At 37.7% G+C, this 13406-nt stretch overlaps 1 protein-coding gene across 2 annotated transcripts in view; it reads left to right on the top strand.

Moving 5' to 3' along the window:
- The window catches only part of pcdh15a (protocadherin-related 15a), a 216012-nt gene that overhangs the window by 664 nt on the left and 201942 nt on the right, over positions 1-13406 (top strand). The gene's annotated exons all lie outside the window — the stretch shown is intronic.

The following is a 13406-nucleotide window of genomic DNA, read 5'->3' on the forward strand; positions in this document are numbered from 1 at the left end:
TCACTCATCTGACATGCATCGACTTGCTTTTTATTCTTTTATTTGGGGGAAATACAGATCTGAAATATTCTATTTTTAACCGATCAGTTAGTCTGGGTTTAATATCGTGCATATGACTTGATTTAAGACATCGCTCCTTGAGCGAGTGAAAGTTGTCCGAAACGGAATACTACTATATTAAAGAGTATGTTCAGTATGTGTTGTGAGGTGGTATTTGGGTAAGGTTTACTCTTTAGTAAGGTAGTATGCTGTTTGCGAAGAAGGCCTTGGAGTGCAAGTTAAACGAGCGGATTAGCAGTTTTTATCCCATCACTGCGGTGAGCCTCCGGGAAACGGCACCTGTCCGCTTGGTAAACTCGTGTTCTCTTCGCATTGACGGATCTGACTACACATGGCTTCCGGTCATCCAGTGACACCTCATGCTTCTGTTTCCCGGAAAATGCAATGTGAAGCCCCTGTGCACATGACGACCTAATTAACTCTCTCACACCATGACCTCGACTGGCCTAAAGGTCCACCTGGAAACTACAATATGGATTAGGTTACCTGCTCTCTCTCTTTCTCTCTCTCTCTCCCCTTCTCTCTATCTATCACACGCTCTCTCCCCTTCTATCTCTCTCCCTCTATCTCTCTCTCTATCTCTTTCTCTCTTTATCTCTCTCTCTCATTATGTGTGTGTGTGTGTGTGTGTGTGTGTACGTGTGTGAACGTGGTTTTTCTATCGCAAGAGTAGAAATATCTGACAGTTTTGATCTTCTGGGGACATTTAGTTGGTCCCCACAAGGAAAACCAGTAAAAATAAATAAATAAATAAATAAATTAAAAAAAAAAAAGGAGCCTGACAGTTTCCTTTTGGTTACTGAGTTTAAGAGTCGGATTTATGTTGTAGGCATAGCATTAAACAGCTGCATGTCAATGATAGGTCCTTACAAGGATAGTGTGTGTGTGTGTGTGTGTGTGTGTGTGTGAGAGAGAGAGAGATCTCTTATTATGTACCTAATGGCCCATAGTGATAGGAATAGGAATATGTGACAGTTTATAGGAATATGTGACCTTATGAAGACATTTAGCTGGTACACTTGAGCTAAACAAACAAACAAACAATGAAAACCCCTGTAGCTGTAAATGAGGTAAGGGTCGGGGGTAGTTGTAGGCAATGAATTAGTAACAGAGAATGGAAGAGAATGGAACAGAGTGGTCAATGAAAACACCCAAGACCATAGAATTATGTGTGTGTGTGTGTGTGTGTGTGTGTGTGTGTGTGTGTGCGTGTGTGTTTGTGTGGTTGTGCCACCTGTATCTTCTTCTTGAAAAGTGCTTATGAAAATTAGGTTACTGTAACTACAGCAATAACCTATTTTGCTGTGTCATACAAACTGTACTATACAAAGTTTATTATGGTTGAATAAAACTGTATGCAATAATAAATGCATTGTTTGACTATTAAATGAGCTGATGCTCCTGATGGCATGATTCTGTCTATTTATTTGTGCTAGCCAGAGAAATGTGGTACTATCATGTAGCGGGCATAATGAATAGTGTCTCTGTTCAGCAAGCAGTGGATAGGCTTTGCAGATGTGTGCACATTCAAGAACAATCCCACCAATCACAATGATGTGACATTATGTTTTGGGTTTGTAAAGCTCTAAAAGTGTTACTGAGAAGAACACAATAAATGAAATTAGAAATGGTATAGGTTTTGTATGAACATTGTAGTTTGAGTGGAATAAATAGTCAGGTGACCAAAATCATTTACTTCTTGCTTAAGCCTTAGGATGACACTGTTTATAGTATACAACTATCCAGTTTTGGTGAGCCTGTGTCCACTGTATTCTTAGATTCTTGTTTTTGTGTGTCAGGAGTGGAATCCGATTTGGTTTTCTAATGTTGTAGCACATCTACCTCAAGGTTTGGTGTGTTGTGTATTCTGAGATGATTTTGTGCTCACCATGGTTATAAGAGTTGTTATATGAGTTACCGTAGACTTTCTGTCAGCTCAAACCAGTCTGGCCGTTCTCCTCTGACCTCTCTCATCAATATGCCGTTTCGACCCTAGAACTGTCACTCAATCAATGTTTTTTTTCCTCCCACAACAGTTTTGTTTAAAATCTATAGATTGTTCTGTATGAAAATCCCAGGAGATCAGCACTTTCTGAAATACTTAAACCAGCCTGTCTGACACTAACAACCATGTCACAGTCATAATTACTGTGGTCAAATTTTTCTCCATTCTCATGTGTGATGTGAACATGAACTGAAGCTCTTGACCTCTTTCAACTTGATTTTATGCATTATGCTGCTGCCACTTGATGGAATGATTAGATTATTGTATGAATTAACGTATGTATAGGTGTTTTTAATAAAGTGGTAATAAGCTTTAATAAGCTAGTTTATTTATTTACTTACTAATTTATTTTAGATTTTAAGAAGGGACATGTTACCGTCTGCTGTGGCTCTCCCAAAGAGAGAAATTAATATGTTCATATTGCTGTAATACAATCAGGAATAAATCAGTCAAAACATTTATTTATTTTATCTATATATATATTATGACTAAAGTTAGATATATTGATCACAAGTGTCATTTAAATGTTCAAAAAACAGACAAAAATCACTCTTAACTGTTGATGCTTAAACTGTTGTTCAGTCATTTGGACTTTCTAATACAGCCTGTACACCTGTGTTCTTTTCGAAGGTATTGAATTTTATTTAAGCCTTAAATGTTTTGGGGAAAAAAGTAGCTTTAGCTCTGAATTTACTTATGATAAGGCAGACACGTTGGTTTTTTGGATCTAGGTTGCTTGGTTGATTTCAGCTCCAAAACCTGGCCTGCCACTTGCAGAGATTCCTGCTTAGGGCCATTTTCTGTTTTATAACCTTAAAATTTGGAGTGTGGATTCTCTTTGGTCTTGTTAAAGTTTGGATCATACATACCTAATCTAAAATTGATCTCCTGGTCCTAATTGAAGTGCAGAGGGAGTGAGAGAAAAGTAATTTAAAACCTGATCTCTTTGCTCCTCATGTGACATGCTGCAGCCTTGAGACAGTATTATGTGTTTAATCTGCATTAAGATACAGTGTGTTTGGTCTCGCTTCAGGCCCATGAAATGACATGGAAAAAAAATCATTAAACATTATTATTTGTGGAACTGCATCACTTACACCTCAGTTTAATTCTCTTACAAATACTTGAAAACAAACTTTTTAAATGCACCTAGATGTGATTCAGGTTTACTCTCTGTAAACCATGGTCTTGAGATTATGCAGTACAATGAGGAAATTCTATCATCTTGCTGTTTTATTTTTAATTATGTAATTATTTATACAAATCTATTCGTATAATCTATTGTTATTTTATTAAAAAATTATATATATATATATATATATATATATATATATATATATATATATATATATAATCTATTACTAGTGGCTTTTACAACCTCATCTTATGAGAACTTTGTGTGTTCTTTTGTAATTTTTACTTTTGAGATCAAATAATAAGTATTTGAATGATTGAAATATTGGCATGTCTAGAAACAAGACTCACACAGGACCCCTAAACCAACTGATGCTGTTAAGATCAGTGTGTCAACAAAATCAACATTTAAATGTTTAGGCTCCAGCAGTTTACTTGTAGTAATTTTACTAGATTACTGTATAGATCTTTATAAACACATTATTGCCAAATTACCCTTTTTGCTTTAGATTTATTTATTTGTTTGTTTGTTTGTTTGTTTATTTATTTACTTGTGGATCCATTTTCAAATGTAAAAATTAATAAGTATGTGTCGTAAAAGTAGTACCATGTAGCGTAACAATTCATAAAAGGCACATAAATCCTATCAAATGGTGCCTATAGCATAAAGTCCTACAGCGCCAATGTTATGTAGTGAGTACATATAGTTAATAGGAAACTGTCTGGGATTTGACTTAACTGTGTTTTGTTTTTCTTTACACTGAAGTAAAGAAAAAAAAAATCCTGTGTAAAGATTGATTGAAGGCATAATTTCATTGTACCCTCTACAGCCTACAGTACAAAATGGAACATTTTGCTAAACATCTGCAACAGGAAAACAGAAGTGTGGATAAAAAAAATTAATCTCAGACATTAACTGTTTTTTCTTTTTTTTTTCTTTCTAAAACAGTGACAATATTTTTTAATATTGTTCACTCTGTGGCACTATGGGATTCCATAATACAATAAGCTGCAGGTTCCTGAGAACATTTTGAATATCAGGCCATAATGTATCTGTGCTCAAATATGTCTGTATTCAAATGCACACTGGAGTCTTGAGGAATACATTTCTCCATTTGTTGATAAGAGATCCGTGTTTAGTGATGCCTGAAATGATTTTCATCCACACGGTGTACCAGAGATGGAGACGGTGGGTGAGAGTGAGAGAGAGAGAGAGAGAGAGAGAGAGAGAGAGAGAGAGAGAGAGAGAGAGAGAGACGAGTACAGACAAAAAGTTAGCAGGGAGAGATAGCCTACTGGGATGCATAAAGAGGGAAGTGAATGAGAAATGGCAAGAAGTAGAGGTGAAAGGCACACAAAGACACAAAAAGCTTAAATGAAGAAAGTGGGAACTAGAGTTGAGCTACAGTAATGTGTTAACAGCAGATACTCCATCTCACTGAATCCATTATTACTACATATGCCCATTCCTCTGTTTTCTGTCCATCCTGCTTTGTGTGGTCCAAGACATCTTGAGCATAGACCAACGACTATCACAGTTCTCTGATTAATCTCTAATCAGTGTGTGCCAGCCTCATCACCTTGGGCAAGCCAAACAGCTAGCTAGAACAGAGGGAAAGAGAGACAGACAGAGAGACAGAAATGCAAAGAGAGAGAGAGAGAGAGAGAGAGAGAGAGAGTGCTCAATGAGTGGAGGTCTGGCAGCAAGACCGTAGAGGAGAAGAAGAATGCCGCTTTATTTGAATGGAGACAGAAAATTGCAGAGCCAAAACAAGGAAGTTAAGAGAGCTGTTCAGGAAAGCTGATGAGGCTACAGCAGTGTGATTATGACATTAAGACAGAGGCTTCCTTCCTGTGTGTTTAATAGGCTCCTACTGGTGTAATAAACTGGTTGAAGGACATTCATTAGTTTCTCTCCAAAAATAACCTGCACATTGTGGGCACCAAATAAAGTGTCATTCACAGCACTGTTACCAGGTGGTGAAAATAAAATTACCGTATGTCCCCAATTGACCATATTTCAGCCTTATTTGTTGTACATATAAAATTCAACTCCTTATAGTGCCAGGGTCCATTGTTCTTTCATCCCACTAGTACACTTTAAATTTAATTACTGGATAATAAAGTAAGGCAACAAGACTGTGTAGATATGCATTGTTCTCGCCTACCTTGATTCCTTAGACTCCATCATTATGTTAACCCCTTAAGCTCACTCCCTTAGTACTCTTAATATACATTTTCCATTTTGTTTCACTGTAATTACTGAATAATTCATAGAGTGTTGCCAATTACTCTGCTTGTTGAAGAACTGAATAATAAGCCGTGATTAACAGGTTAATTATGAAGGGCATTGTGTAACACTGTTAATCCTACACTCAAAGCTGAAGATAGATTATTCTCTTTATTATTGATAAATGTGTGTATGATGCTTCGGAAAGACATATCACACATGTATTCTATTAGCCATAAATATTCAATACTCAAACCACAAGACCTAACAAACTTCTTCAATACATCCAGAATTATGTATAAAACAGGCCACTTACAGTTACATATATATCATCAACCTGAGAACTAGCACAAAAATAACGAGAAATTGTTAGGCTCGGGTTGATTTCTTCCTTGGTCAGAGTCCATGTACTTATTGTTGAAAGTGTCAAGTGATTACGCATAGTGAAAATGCCTTCTGGCTAATTATTTTCAGCCCGCTTCACTGACATATCCATAACACATCATCTGCAGTGACTGTGAAGGTGCCTATGAAATACAATACAGGTGTAATGAACATGAAGAAGATGCATTACATACTTTACTTGTTCATCCAATTTTCAAAATGCCTTTGGATGAGAAACTAGGTATACAGTTGTGGCCAAAAGATTACATACACTATTTAATAATAATGTTAAAGACATTCAAACTCAAATTTACAAATTTCACGTTATCATACATTTCCTGTGTCAATTAGGGTATTTATTTTATTTCCATTTAAGAAATAATAGTTATTTCCATTATTTCAAAATAAAAGTTAAGAGACAGATAAATGTCAGCTTTTATTTAATATATATTTTTCAGTGTTTAGTGGCATTGCCTTTAAATTGAACTTGAATCATATGTTTGGAGTAACGTTCCACAAGCATCTCACTGTACTTTCTGGATCTTCATGTCTAGAGGATTTGCATCAGTATTTCTAGATAATGATCCTTCCCCATGAAGTCATCTATTTTCTGAAGAGTACCAGTCCTTTTTCAAGAAAAGAACCCCACAACACGATGCTGCCACTCCCATGCTTTACAGTTGCTATGGTGTTCTTTGGATTAAAAGCCTCACTCTTTTTCTTCCACATATAGCGCTGATCATTATAGCCAAACAGTTCAATTTTTTTTCATCTGACCAGAGTACACACCTCCAAAAGGCTATGTCTTTGTCATGGTGATCACCTAGGTACTTCAGTTTTACTTTTTTATGCTAGTCTTAGTAGCTACTATGCTAGTAGAGCTTCTGCTACAGTATGTATGACAGTCTTTCAGGCCATTGTGATTTAAGAGCCTTTTAATGGTGGATATACATACTTTGGTACCTGATGCTTTAGACTCTTTCACCAGTTCCTTTGTCATGAGGTTCAGTTGAACCTTTTGGACCAAAGTTTCATTCCTTGGAGTTAATTTGTGCCTGCTTCCTGAACAATGCAGTGTCTGTGTTTTGTCAAGATTTAAATTGCATACAGTTATTTGTACAGATGCTTGTGGTATCCTCAGTTGTTTGGAAATTGCTTCTAACAAGGAACCAGACTTGTGGAGACCCATGTTTATTTCTGAAGATTAGGCTGAATTGCTTCGATTTTCCAATGCTATTAAGGGCCAAAGGCATTGTCTCTGAATGTAGGCCCTTTACAGCCACAGGTGCACTTCCAATTGACTCCTAATTATGACATTTGGCCAATTAGTCTTCCAGACTTTTTAAAGAGACTGTCAACTTGGTGAATGTAAACTTTTTACCTACTAGAATCCTGATGTAGTGAATTAAAGCTCAAATAAGTCTCTAAGCAATTGTTTAAAAAAAATATCACTGATGTGAACAACATAGAAGCCTGAAATGCCAAAAGAAGTGTACAGTATGGTAACATGAAATGTTAGACAGAAGGACAAAGGAAAGAAACATACTTGGTTTGAATGAAGAAGCTGGACAATAGCAAGAGATGGAATGAATAAATGTTTGAATGTATACAGCTGTCTTTCAGTTGATGTATGTTCCTATGTGTTTATTTTATGTAATAGTTTGTGTCACATCATTATTATGTAACTACACCAGTAATTGGATAATTCACAGCTAATCCACAGTCAGTTTTCCATAATTCATTATTGATGTACTACACTTGACATGAATGATTACTCAGGTACTAAATTAGCATCACAACAGATTGACTACTCTTGTTTGAATTATGGAGATATTAAGATTAAATTGTAATCTTAAACCAAGATTACAAAAATTATTATGAAGATATGATCATTATTTTATATCTTGGAACACAGAACAGTATTATGTTATCATGGAGCATGTTGTTTTGCTTTCTGTGCCTTTGAAGTGATATCTACAGAGAACATCAAATATGAATAAGGTTTACATGAGAAATATCAGAATTATTATTAATAACGACAGCTCCACGGTTTGATCGTGAGCTTGGTTTCCCTCCTGTGTGGAAGTTCTTATATTCTTCACTGTCACAAGTACCCCATGGCCCAGAAACTCCAATTCCAAGAATTTCCTGCTTACTGACATGCCCACTTCTCCGATGTCAGTCAGTTACAAGTTCAAGATATTGTTTTCTGGTTTTACTTTTTGGGTTGCTCCTGCTGCTATGTTGTTTGATCTGCTTCCTTGTTATGGTTTTTGACCGAGCCTTCTGTCTGGATTTTTGACATTGCCTTTGCCTTTCAAATTGGTATTGTTTGTCCAGTGTTAGTGCTGCAATTATTTCGACTTGCCTACGATTCCACTAGTCTTATCCAAGCCTTATATCCTGGCAACCCTTGGGTTTCCTTCCACCTCCCAAGAACATGCCACTAGGTGGATTGGCTATGCAAAATTGCCTCCTAGGTGTGAAAGTGTGTGTGAAAGTGTGTGTGGGTGTATGCATGGTGTCTGGCATCTGGCATCCTATCTAGAATGTAATTGCTGCCCAGTGTTCTGGAGCTCATAATCATAATGTTTTGCTTTTACATTTATTTTAACTAGACAAGTGCACCTGTCATTTACAGTATTTATGGACTGGCTTGGATAAGCAGTACTGGAAAAGAAATGGTTTGATCATAGATCATAGACAGATCACCTGTTCTGCTAACTGGCTCTAAATTTTCTATTTTTCTATGAATCATCCATCAATCCATCCATTTTCTGTATTGCTTATCCTACACAGGGTCACGGGGAGTCTGGAGCCTATCCCAGGGGACTCGGGGCACAAAGCAGGGGACACCCTAGATGTGGGTGCCAACCCATCACAGTATGACTCATACACAACACACCAATTTGTTACGTGTAGTCTGATCGTGTGTCACCAGGGTTTTTTTTTCTTGTTATTGTTGTTACTTGTGTATCTAATCCTGAAACAAAATGTTCTCTAATGTACCTGTATTTGTTTTTGAGCAAAGGAGATTGAGAATGATAATTTAGATGCAGGACATAATTAAACTTACATCAGTGAAAATCAAGGAAATCAAGATGAATAGGAGATGGGAGAAATGTCATGTTATTGTTGTTGGGTATTAATATTTCTATTTGGATGGATTTTCCAAGAAGAGAGCAGTGACTTATCACTGACAAAGTGGACTACACAGCCTAATAAATGGAGAAGTATGACAAAATATTTTGATATCTTACAAGGAGAATGTTGACAAACAAGGAAAGAGAAAGACACAAGTACACAATAGTACAAATAGATTTGATTATACTTGATCATTAGTGTTTTATTTTGTTTTGCCATAATGTAAATTCACTGCTACAGTATTTCATTATTCAATTAAGTATACTGGAATCTTTACAAAACATAATGTTGTACACCACTGTCGAAAACTGTTTGCTATCACAATTAAAATTATGGTTTACTGTTTAGTAGCACCAACCCATATTTATGTTAATGGAATATGACCAGATATTGTGCTACTAGCACAAATGTCTCCTTGTTGAAAATCTAGTGGGCCAAGAGTTGAATTTGTTCTGCCAGATATAAAAAGGAAAAAAACTTACAATTTATACCTCTGACAGTGTGCCCTGGTTCTCAACTGCTTATCATGCTGTCATGTGATTTGATCTTAGTTCTCTGAATGCCTTTGTTATGGCTTTAGTTTTGGTCTTGTCTCCTCTCCTGCCATGTCATTGGTCTGTTACTGTTAATCTATTTAGAACCTGTTGTGTTCTTTTTCATTACGAAGACTTTTTCAGTATTTTCACGCATTTCTGAGCGTTTCCATTTTTCTCTTTTATTTTTGAACCCTCTGTCACGATAGGAAGTTGAGACAGATGCAGGTGCGGAATTTTAAACGTTTTAATAAGTAATCCAACAAAACAGAAAAGACACTATGACTAAGGCAAAACACTGTGGCAAAGACTAAACATAAACTACAGAAACAAAACACGGTAAAATGGACAAAGGTAAGGTAAGACAAATGTGAGACAAACAATGAAGTGCAAACTGTGGCTATATACAAGCGTGCTCGTTAACAGAAATGTGATTCAGGTGCAGGTGCTCATGTGACTATGGTGCCGTGGCTGCTGTGAACTGTAGTTCCGAGTTCCCTCTCTGATTTTGTGACAGAACCCTGTCCCCCAAGGGCGCTTCTCCCGGAGTGCCCAAATATACTCCTTCCTGCTGGCGGTCCTGGCCCCCTGGGCACACTGTCCCCATCTGAACTAGCAGACTGAGCAGCGTCCTCAGTGGCGCAAGAAAGCAAAGCAACGTCCTCAGCAGAACAGGAAAACAAAGCCGAGCCCTTGGCCATGCCGGGATGCGGTGCAACACATTCAGCAAAACAGGGTGACTGAGCGGCGTCCTCAGCTGACCAGAAATGCTGAACGGTGTCCTCAGCTGACCAGGAATGCTGAGCGGCGTCCTCAGACAAGCAAGGAGGCTGACTTACGTTCTCCGCTGACTCTGCATGCTGGACAAGATCCACAATGGGGGAGGGAGGGTGGGAGATGATTCCAGCCTCTCCCTCTCGTACAGGGACTCTTAGACCCTGAAAAATTCCGCTGCATCCATGTATTGGTCTCACGTTCTGTTACGATAGGAAGTTGAGATGGATGCAGGTGCGGAATTTTAAATGTTTTAATAAGTAAACCAACAAAACAGAAAAGACACTATGACTAAGGCAAAACACTGTGGCAAAGCCTAAACATAAACAACAGAAACAAAACATGGACAAAGGTAAGGTAAGACAAACAGTACAGTGCAAATTGTGGCTATATACAAGCGTGCTCGTTAACAGAAACGTGATTCAGGTGCAGGTGGTCATGTGACTATGGTGCCGTGGCTGCTGGGAACTGTAGTTCCGAGTTCCCTCTCTGATTTCGTGACACCCTGCCTATTTATCTGACTTACTTTTTTAAATTTGCCTTAATATATATTATGTAGAGCATCTACACTTGAGTCCTGTTTCCACCAAAAATCAGCTGTCTCAGTGCATGTCACGGTTCCTTGCACGCCAAGCGACACTTGTTCTCATTTTTCCACATGGTTTTTGCTATTGCTTTCATTTTGTTTACTCCTAATCTGTTAGGTCAAGTTTTTTCGTTAGTTCAGTCTAACATAATCACACTGTTTTTTTCTGGCTCTTGTTCTTGGTCAATGCCTGTTTTTGTGTCTTTGTTTCTTGGTTCATGCTTTGAGCTTTTCACCTAAATGGATAACATGTGTACACAGCAAAAAAACAGGGTGTGTGCATGGTAATTATTGTCCTCTATGACGTATGTTGACTTTGTGACACTTGTCACCATGTGTTGCACTGTGGAATATTGTTCTGCTGTCTCTGGTTTGTCATTGCCACCGTCAGCAATTGCCAAACTAAGATGCGGTGAAGCCTAGTGTGATGGTGCCCATGTAGAAGTTGAACAGTGATGTTTAAGTTGAAGAAAAAGCCCTGGTAGGCCTTTTGATTATAGCTGAGATATGATAACTCCACTTGAAGTCACTGATGATGGTGACTCCCAGGAAATCAGAAACTACGAACCGTCTCCACTCTCCACCCTCTCCACATCCTCTGTGATGTAAATGAGTATGTGAATTCCTTGAAATTCCTTTAATCATTGACAAGCTTTTTAGTTGCCCTGACACTGGGAGACAAATTTCTGTCCTGACACCACTCTGTAAAGTGTCTTGACCTCCTCCCTGTAAGCCGTCTCATTACTGTTGGAAATCAGGTCATCTATAACAGTGTCGTCAGCATATTTTATGGTGGAATGAGAGCTGTGTCTGGCCCCTTAGTCATAGGTGACCAAAGCTAAGCGTAGTAGACTCAGCACACTACAGGGGTGCCTGTGTTGAGGATCTGTGTGGAAGAACTGTTACTGTCTGTCAGCACATACTGAGGTCTGCTCATAAGAAAGGCTAAAACCCAGTTGAAAAATGGTAGTCCAGATCCAGCACTTTGAGGATTACTTTTGATGGAACAACAATGTTGAAAGCCTGACTATAATATCTGAGTGTAGCAATTTTCCTTGTCCAAATTTAATTTGCTTCTGGCACCTAATTAAAACAGTGTGTATAGTCTGAACAATATTGAAGAAGCAGAATTGCCAGCCTGGTAATGCAGGAGATCAAAGTGACAATATCAGTGCAAGAAACACTCTTTATAACTGCCGAATTTTACTTTATGATAGTGTTTATTCATATTCCTGCAATGTTTTGTGCTTTCATCTATCATTTTCTTATCATGCTAAAATGATAAACACTTTGCATTAAACTGTAAAAAGTCAATTAATTGCATTGATTCAACTCTAAGCTTTTATCCCAAGATATGATTAATAAAAGTGTAAATGAGCCCAAGGTCTTCAGTAATGCTTTTCCTTGACAGGTCTTGGGTATAACAGAGCTTGGGTTGTCTGTTATACTCAAGATCTGTTTTGGATTGTCTGTTATATTGTCAATGTGCAGGTGGGAAAGGGTTCTAAGAGCATCACAAATGAGACACACACTGTAGGTCTCTATGACAGTATTATAGTGTTGATCAGACACCAAATACCTATCCTAAACCTAGCTTGTAAAACTCACTACCTTCTGATGTTACCAGGGCACTCTAAGTATGTCTGGTGTACCAGATACTGTAATAGCTTACTAGAGACATGTCATTATATTTCTAGAAAGTGTTTGGATTAAGATAATAGAGTTTTGAACTGGCCAAAGCAAAATCCCATTTTTGGTGTATCAAGTGCAACTGGAATACCCCAGCCCTGTTGTTCATTGTCGGATATTGGTAGTGGCAGAAGGAAGAAATGCAGACAGTTTTATTACCATAAACACAACAGAAACAAACAAGGTGAAAAACAGGAACTGTAAACAGAAGCTATGAACACAAGGCAAGGAACATAGAGTATAGGAGATAACATAGCACACATGGCAACAAAGGACAAGAGCTTGATAATGACTACGTTGACATGCACATCAATTTTCCGATATTTATCGGAATTTGGCAATATTCTATTTAGATTGCCTATCTGATTGCCCTATTCGGATTAAGACAATATCCATATTCCTTAAATTCTGATTCTCACACCTGGAATATACCTGTTGTAATTGGAAAATTTTTACATGTAACCACATTATTCAGAAAATCTACTGAAATGAGATATGTGCGAATGCTGAATCCACAAGGAATTGTGGGTGCTAACAGATGCTTAGCTGTAGGCTAGGTATTTAGAAATGGCACTCAGGCATACTTAAACAACCACGTATACAGGAATATTCCAGTGCCTGTATACATATAAACATTGTATTCAGAATATGACTGCAACCCGATTAGAGACCAGAATATGAATGAAATTTGGTGTGCATGTAAACATAGTCACTGACGCACAGAATTTAGAACTTAAATAGTGATACTAATTAGAGGAAACAGGTGTGTGATCAGTGAGGCATGTGACTTGGTCCTGTGATCTGCTGGGGCTGATGGACCATACAGGCACCTACTTGACATTCATAATTTAATTAAAATAAATAAAT

Source organism: Ictalurus punctatus, chromosome 3 (assembly GCF_001660625.3).
Source record: "Ictalurus punctatus breed USDA103 chromosome 3, Coco_2.0, whole genome shotgun sequence".
Taxonomy (NCBI): Eukaryota; Metazoa; Chordata; class Actinopteri; order Siluriformes; family Ictaluridae; genus Ictalurus; species Ictalurus punctatus.